Source organism: Strix uralensis, chromosome 1, assembly GCF_047716275.1.
Source record: "Strix uralensis isolate ZFMK-TIS-50842 chromosome 1, bStrUra1, whole genome shotgun sequence".
Lineage (NCBI taxonomy): Eukaryota > Metazoa > Chordata > Aves > Strigiformes > Strigidae > Strix > Strix uralensis.
In genome coordinates this window covers 66277911-66286401 of record NC_133972.1, presented here as the reverse complement: position 1 = coordinate 66286401, position 8491 = coordinate 66277911, and positions in this window count along the sequence as shown.

Here is an 8491-nt window from a genome sequence, read left to right as displayed (position 1 = left end):
GGATGCAGACCTGATGCTTTTAATTCCAAGGTGTCAGCTGCTGCCCAGGTTAAAATGAGCTTTTGAAGGGTTTTGCTCACTTTCTAATGCATCAGGGATAATTCTGGGCTGCACTTTGGAGATTCAGGGGTGTATATTTTTAAGGTCAAGTGCAAAAGAATTCTCCCTTTCTGCTGCATATGAAAAATATGGTGAAGCGCCCAAAATGGAAGCATTTCTTCTTGTGTTGGGAAACTGGTTGTTTTCAGGTCAAAATGAACACTGTAATGGATTCCATGTGAAACTGTAGCACTGAGGGTCAGGCCATACTTTGATGGTTAATCTGTCACTGATAGTGTCTGGGTGTTCCTGTGGGGGAAAAATGCTGCTCCTTGAATTTAACAACTTTAAAAACAGTACTTGGCTGCTTAAACACAGAAGTCTTCATGTCATTTCAAGTGCTGCAGAATGTCCCAGCTGGCCTTCTGCTTCTGCTCCAGAAGGCTGTGAGTTCCCGATAGATCCTGTGTCGATGTCTTCCAGTCCCTGGCAAATGTATTATGCATCCTTGGGCATCTTACATGACAGGCACTGAAATGTAGGCAACTGTAGGCAACACTGTCCTAAGGGCAATACCTTCCCTTGGGAGACCTTTCCTCGCTCAGAACCCTAAGGAAGCTCCTACGCTAGAAATAAGCCCTGAAGTGTTAAAAGATCATGTAACTAGCCCATAGAATAGCCTGCCTAGAGATTTGTTATAATACAAACACAAGTAATAAACTTAATAGAAGAGTTATTAAGTGTGGTTTACAGCATGGCATAATGGGGAGAAAAACAGTTATTCTGGGACCTCCCCACTAAGGCAATTCCTTGCCCTTGTCTCAGTGCCTTAGGCTAAGGCCAGTTAGCTGGCAATAAATGAAGGCAAATGGAAACCACATATCCCTTGCTTCATGATTTCCTGGTCACAGTAAAGGGTTCTGCTGAACATGTCCTGCTAGCCTGGGCAGAAGAGAAGATGCTGATTTTGTAGGCACGTACCAGTTCATCTGGCTACTGAACCAAGCTGCCTCCTCGCTTTCTTTGATCCACTGCAGGGCTTACATGGAAAAGCATATACAAGCCTGCTGGTTTGGCTGAGCCAGCCTTATCTTTCCCTAACAGCAAAATTGAAATAATACGCTGGGAAAACAAGGTGATAACAGAGCTGTTCATTTTCTGATGACAGACTCTGCATGCCCTCAGGACACCACCACCTCTCACATTCTCCCATGGATTTTCTCTCTTTCATACTGAGTTCCCCTGACCATACTCCTACAGACACTATTTCAGTGAGATTCCTCCCAGTCTGCAGGAGCTAGGGCAGAGTTTGGAGCTAACTTGGGCAGCAAGAGTCAAAAATGAGGCCAGGCTGTCCTTAGCAAATCCAAGACAGTTCCTTGCATTTTTGCCACCAGGGCCAGGTTGCAGCAGCTATGAGACCTCTGTTTCTCTGAAAGATGGCAGTCAGAGACCCTTCTCCAACAGCACAGCCTATGTCTTGTCCTTGCACTCCAACTCTATGCAACAGATGGCACTGTGTTGCCTGTGATCAATTTACTTATCTTTCAAGGTCTTTGGAGGTAGCTCTAGCACTCCATATTCAAGTTGTCCCAAAGTGAACAGTGTCCTCCACTTTGATCCTTCAGATCTTCTGGGACTAAAGCAAGATGTTCTTGTTCAGATATGCAGTGTTAACTCAGATGGCCTTCTGGGTCATTTCTCTGTGCCCAAGTTCCTGAGGATAAAGGGATAAAAATACATTTAAACCCCACCCCATTCACCACCCTGAAACAACATAGCCAGGAAAAATACTGTTTGGAGCTTGGTTTTCAGGGAGGTGAAAATAACTCAATACTAATGTAAAATTTTAAAAGCATTTCTCCTGAGGTTCATCTTAGAAACTTCTGTCTCACCTGGCTTGACATTCCTATAAGCTTCATCCCCAGTGCTCTCAAGTGGCTGCCTCTAGCCCTCAGCATGCTGTCCAAGAGGGAACACTGGATTCAGGAGTTCACGCTAAATGCAAGCTGTCTGAATCTGGGCCTGTCAGGATCACTATCTGCTTCAAGCACATTTTTGCTCATGCTCTTACTAAAGCAGAACCAAGAGCCAGGGGCAAATCCAGATGAAAAATCCTAAGTGTAGGGGTGCTTGGATTCCCTTTCCTTCTGAATAAGATGGTAGTTCCTCACTGCACTGCACCATACAGGAGGCCTATGGTGGGTCCTTTCCATCTTCTACTCCAAAGATTCAGACTTCAGCCCATTCTATACCAGGTGAGAGCCTTGCTCAGCACAACTTCACATTACAGACATCTAGAGCACAGACAAGCAGGAAGAATGATTTGCATTTTTCCCTTTAACTAATTCACCCAATGCACAAGCCAGGAGAGCAGGGGAATATCTGCAAACACATTGTGTCTGAGAGTTTGCTGACAGGAGGCTGAGAAAAAGCTTACCAGATAAAGGTAAGAAAAAAAAGGTGTTTAATTTCTTGCACAAAAAAATTTCAAGGCAAGGAGGGAAAGTCTGGTAAAGTACTGAGGCACTGGGACAGCACAAGACAGGCCCATGGTTTTCTGACAGCCATGGCTTGGCTGAATGAACCCAGCCAGAGAAGTCACAAGGGGCTAAAAAATAAGTAACAGAGTGATGTCAGACAGGAGCTCCCAAGGGCAGGGGGAAAAGTAGAAGGAACAGACAGAAAGTTTCTCCTCTTCCAAGGTTTCTTTGCATTTATAGAAATCCTGGCTGCTGTGTAAGAACAACTTCCAAAAGAAACTGAAACTCAAAAGGGAATCAAGGGAAGAGAGAACCATATTTCCTGCTAAAAAGAGTCATTGGGTTATTCCAGCAGCATAAGTTAACTATTGTGGAGTTCTGCCATGCCATGCTAAATTGCTTTCAGGACAGAAGAGGCTCACACAAACCTAGTCCATATATATATATCTATGCAAACCTAGAATCTGCACTGTAGGTATGGGGTACAGACATCTCCTCAGTGACATCCCTGAAGGGTAGAAGAACACTCTTAAGCATCAGTTAAATCTTTTTGTTACTGCAAAGTGTTTAAGATCTGAAGAGATGAAGGCTGTGGTGCACCACGATGTAGATGATATACCAAGAAACATATTCATTTACCATAAGTATCACTGAGAAGAGCCTTTATGACCACAGGAGGAAAAAAAAAAAGGAGTGTGAAAAAGCTAATGTTATTCTTTAATTTGAGGAACAAAGGCATATCCAGAAGCAGAAGCCAAATATTGGGTTGTGAATCTAACCAGAGGTTGCTTTCCTTGTTAGCTTTTATAGACTCCTTATAAATAATCAGTGGACACCCAGCTAGTCGTGGAGTACAAAGATTTTAACAAAACACATTGCTGGGTAAACTATTTTGGGCTAAATTTAATAGGTTTTGACAAAAGGAGGTCAGACTCTGCAGTCTCTGACCCAGGGACCTGTGAACATGCTGGTGAATGTGGAGTATGAGCCCCTTGTTCTGCTCTGCTTGAGAGTCCCAGTGTCACACCAGCACTGCACCCTTCAGCTGGATCTCTGCGTGGAGGCGTAGCCCATTTCCAGCTTAATTAGAGAGTGATGTATCTGCCCAGACACTGTCGGAAAGGAATGACTGCCTCCTTTGTGTATGCATTTTCCACATGCTTCTCCTACATGTTGGGTGTGTCTGGTTTGTAGGATCCCATGCGACTTGAGTGAAATGACAGCCTAAGTATTTCAGCAGAAGTACGGTAATACCCACTGACATGTTTTAGTGAGGGACACACTTGTAGATACAGGAGAGAGGTGTGGGAAACAAAGAAAAGCCTAAAGTCAGGAAGTGTAAACTGGAAGCAAGTGAAAGGGTTGACTCATGTCAGCAGTGATACAAGGAAATGATCACCTGCTTTGCAACTTATTTACTTATAGCAATTTATAACAACTTATAATGATTTCTGAATATTGCTTAACAATCCTGCTTGCCATGACTGTTCTGTGGAAACTTACCAAGGGCTACTGTATTCATCAAAACAAAGCAGTTTTCTGTGGAAACTTACCAAGAATTACTATGTTCGGCAAAAATAAGAGACATGTCCTTGGAAAGCAGATGGGTTCTAACAAGTTTAGTCTTTGTAGTGGATAGATAGCCATATATGGTCAGTAGAAACTAATATACTGGTACTTTTAGATAAGATAGAGGTGGTAAACCAGTAGGAACTACTCTTGTTATTCAAGAAATTGGCTAAGAGAATCTGCGCATGCTCCGAGGAAAAGTACAAGGTGAGAAAGACTGTCGGCCTTCCTCCAAAGACCCCCGAAGATGACCACCAGGAGGCAATGCGCAGGTGCAAAGACAACATAAACTGCTGACACCAGCCTTTTGAACTAACCCAGCCTTACTCATGTATATGTATATTTGTATTATGTAATTCAATGAATATGTATATCCACACTCTATAAGTTTCTGGTAAAATGTGCTGTTGGTGTGCAAACTTCGTGGAGAATCCCCTTGCACCCTGGCCCAGAGTAAACATACCTGCTTTATAACTCATTCTGAGATGTAGAGTTTGTTTCCGCGAATCAGCAGACATCCAGAAAATAATACCACACAAGATGTTAAGAGAGAAAATAAGGAAGAATATCCAGGTGGAACTGCCAGTCAGAGGTTATTTCAAACTGTCTCCAAGAGAACTGGAGATAATCTAAGTACAGACAGCAAGGCGAGACCTGTAAGAAATGGATAGGCTTTAAACTAACTAGGACATTTGAAGAAAAAAACAACTTTGGCAGGACAAGGAAGCAGTGCAGTGTGAGAAGCCAGCTTTCAGGAATTGAGCTGTTTGGCATTTTTCACCTGAAACTGAAAGGTTATTTCTCCATTTTCCATTTCTGCAAACTTTACTTGGGTTTTAAAATCAGACTGTGGATGCTGGTTTTAGTTCATCTTCAGGATACACATGGTAACATGCAAAGGAGACCCATATTCCAGTGATACCTGTTGGCTGCATCTGAAATAATTACGGGATAATACACAGTTTTGTCAGTGTAGTGAATAAACACCCTTTAATTAGTACGTTGGTAAGAGAAAATGCTAGATTGTGATGGAAGTAATTTTACCTGTTCAGTTGCCTGATCAGAACAAATTAATTTAACAAATTAACAAATTAATTTAACAAATTAATTTAATTTGTTTAATTAAATTAAACAGAAATTTAATACAATGTTTGTTTTTAAAGGCTTTCCTGAATACATGGAAACCTTAGTAAGACCACTGGAGGGCAGCAACGTCAAAGTGAATCATTCATCAGTGTACTTCTGGGAATTGTTTCCTAAAAACCCAAAGCTAAGAAGACCTTAGCAAAAAAATAGAAATAATTAGAAATAATTTTCTGCTACCCAGATGCAGGTATGCAAAACAGTGAAATTCTTCCGGTGCAAAAGGTAGTACTGCAATATCATTACTCTTTCTTTCCCACATCTAAAGAATGACACCTGAAGTCTGCACAATTTGTGCTGTTTTCAGAAAATGTTAGAAACATCCAAAAATATTTGGAGCATTGATGCATTCTTAACCCTATGGATTTCTGAGGTTTCTTTAATCAATATATAACCCAAGGCTATTTTGTATGTATTTTAATATTCATATATATAATTTGAATTATATTTTAGAAATATGTATAGATACATATTTTCAAATTAATCCATATTGTTGCATTAATATAATGGGGGTGGCACGTTCAGCAGAGTTTTTAACTTTGATTTTTATTTTTAAGAGTGTCCTAAATTTCATCATTTCAAAGAAACTTTTCAAGTATCAAGTGAGCAGAATCAGTTTAGTGAGTCCTCCGTCTGTAAGGAAGTCCACTGACATTAATGAAGATTTTGGGGTCACCATGAAGATAAATGTATGAACTTTTCTGCAAGTTGTTTTGATTTGGTGAAAGGATGCTATTATTAGTACAATATTTACACATTTAAGGAGTACATGTTAACAATAATTTAATATTATAGTTAGTCAAACACAGCTGTCTGTTGCTTTAGAATATATAAAGAAATATACTGGCTGACTTACAGACCCAGGTCATAACATCTGTCTATCCTTTTGATAAAATATAAGCAAGGTAAATAAAACTGCTATGGAGCTTGCTGTTTTTGTAAAAAGTGTAAGATACAGTTCCACTCTGCTATGTACACATCGCTTCCTATTCAGTACTTGAGCTCCCTGATTGCATTCAAATCACATCTGGCTGGTTTATATACAAATATGTTCTGTATCTGATGGCCTTAGAAAGCTAACAAGCAGAAAGAAGGAGCTGGGCTTGCTTTATCCATAGTGTCATCTGGTACCTGGATGCCTGAACAAACCACCCACATGACTGTAAGGTGATTTTGTTAGGTTACAATGGGAAGGACCCTTTCTGAACATGTTAATATCAGAAGAAAGCATAGTTTTGGACAACAGCTGAACTTTGAAGAGTCCTCATGGGATGACAAGGGATGTGTGAACACATGGGATGTGTTCACACCCTGGGGGGTGTGAACAAAATAAATATAGAAAAGCAATATAATCCTGACAAGACATGGAGACTACTTTTAAGAGTGGAATAATATGGACTTTAGCAGAACTTAAGATTCCTCTAAGGTCTGTGACTTAGGCTACATCTACCTTAGCAAGTGGCTTGGTGCACTAAGAGCAGAGCTGCAGTGCAAAAAAGTTGGTGCTCAGGAGAAAATGTCCACTCTGTAGGCATTTGGGGATGTTTTATTCCAGATTAGTTTTTGCCTGGTCATGTTGATTGAGATCTCATTAGTTGACGGAGCACATGACATGAACTCCTGGAGAGCTTAGTTTCAGATTAATTTCCTCCAAGAGAAAAGCCATCGTGCTCCACACTGCACACAAACATACAAAGTGGGGCCCTCAGGAGTCTTTTCAGATCCACACACACAATCCAGATCAAAACATCAGCATAAAATCCAACCTTACATGGTACAGAGGGGCAATACAAGGTAAAATGCCTGGTAGAAGTCATACATGGCAGTTAGAGAAAGTGCCTACATTTATACCTATAAGTTTCTGGTTTTTTGTTTTTTTTTTTTTTTCCATTTCCTACATGCTTGAGTCTCTCTTCAGCCTGTGGAAGTTAAATATCTTAGAATGGTGCTAAAGAGGATGATATATATGCAAATTGTTCTTAATGTTCATCATATTTCTATGGAAATGTGAATATATATGCGAATTAAACAACTTTACAATGGAAACAGTGGCATTTATTTTTTAACTTTATATGAGTAAATTATGACAGCATAAAAATGGAGATCTAACAAAAAATACACCAGTGTCATATGGGAAAAAATTGTAAGCTCTGGACCAGTGTTTAAGCCCTCACTTCTGACCTTGCTTTTGACTACTGGGCAGATGGATCTCCCCTTTACTTCCAGATTTCATGGAGCATTTCTGGACTGCTGTTGGGAAAAAAATGTAGCTTCTAAACTGAGATGATCTGCTTGGCAAGTTACTGAAAGACAGTAAAGATGAAAGTACAGAAAGTTTTTTCCACAGTCAGTTTTCGTGTACATCTATATACTATTTTAAACAAAAACATCTGCTTTACTGCCACTACTCTGAGACTTTCTTAAAGGCTGGGAAAGAATTTTTTAAAAAATGCTGGATTTTATTAACATTCCAGTTAGCAAACAGATGTTATAATCAACTGTAATAGCACATGGCAAGAAAAGTTGGAATTCTGATATGGAAATATGTCAAAATGTGGATGGTCCAACCTACTTTTAAAGGCAAGGGCACACCTACGTACCTGCACAGAAACAAAGCTGTGAACCTTTTCTATTGGAAAACACAGGTACCTGGTCCTACCCTTGTCAGACAACAGTGATTTCTCTGACTTGCCTCAACCTTTGGAACAGGATATTGCAGATTTGCCAAACTTTTTTTTGGGCAACTTTCCCTTTTTCACAGGGAAACTAAAAACGCAGCAGGGCCTGGGAGTCTAATCTGGTATTTTAATCAAAAGGAAGGCTTTGGTATGCTGATGAACTAAAGCTTGTTACACTGTGTATTCACAAGCTCATGTGCCACATGCCTACAAACACCAGTTTTTCAACCACCCACAAGTGCCCCAGGCCTTTTGCTTAAATGCTCGTGGAACAACACCTGTTGGTGAATTATAAATATTTTTGCAATGGTTATTTTCTGTGAAGTACCATCAGAGGGCAGTAACATTGCCCACATCCACTTCCAACCCTCGCAAACCCCCTTTACAGTAACCCCAATGGAGCCCACTGACCCCGATAGTGGTGGAGAAGCCCTGCGGCCCACAGCCAGGCTCCTTCACTCTAAGCAAGATGCAAGGGGGAGAAAAACAGAAAACAAAAAAAGGAGGCAGGACAGGCAGCAAATGCTACGGCCAGGGTGGTTTCTAAGGAAAATATCGGCCAGTCAGCAGGAGCAGGCA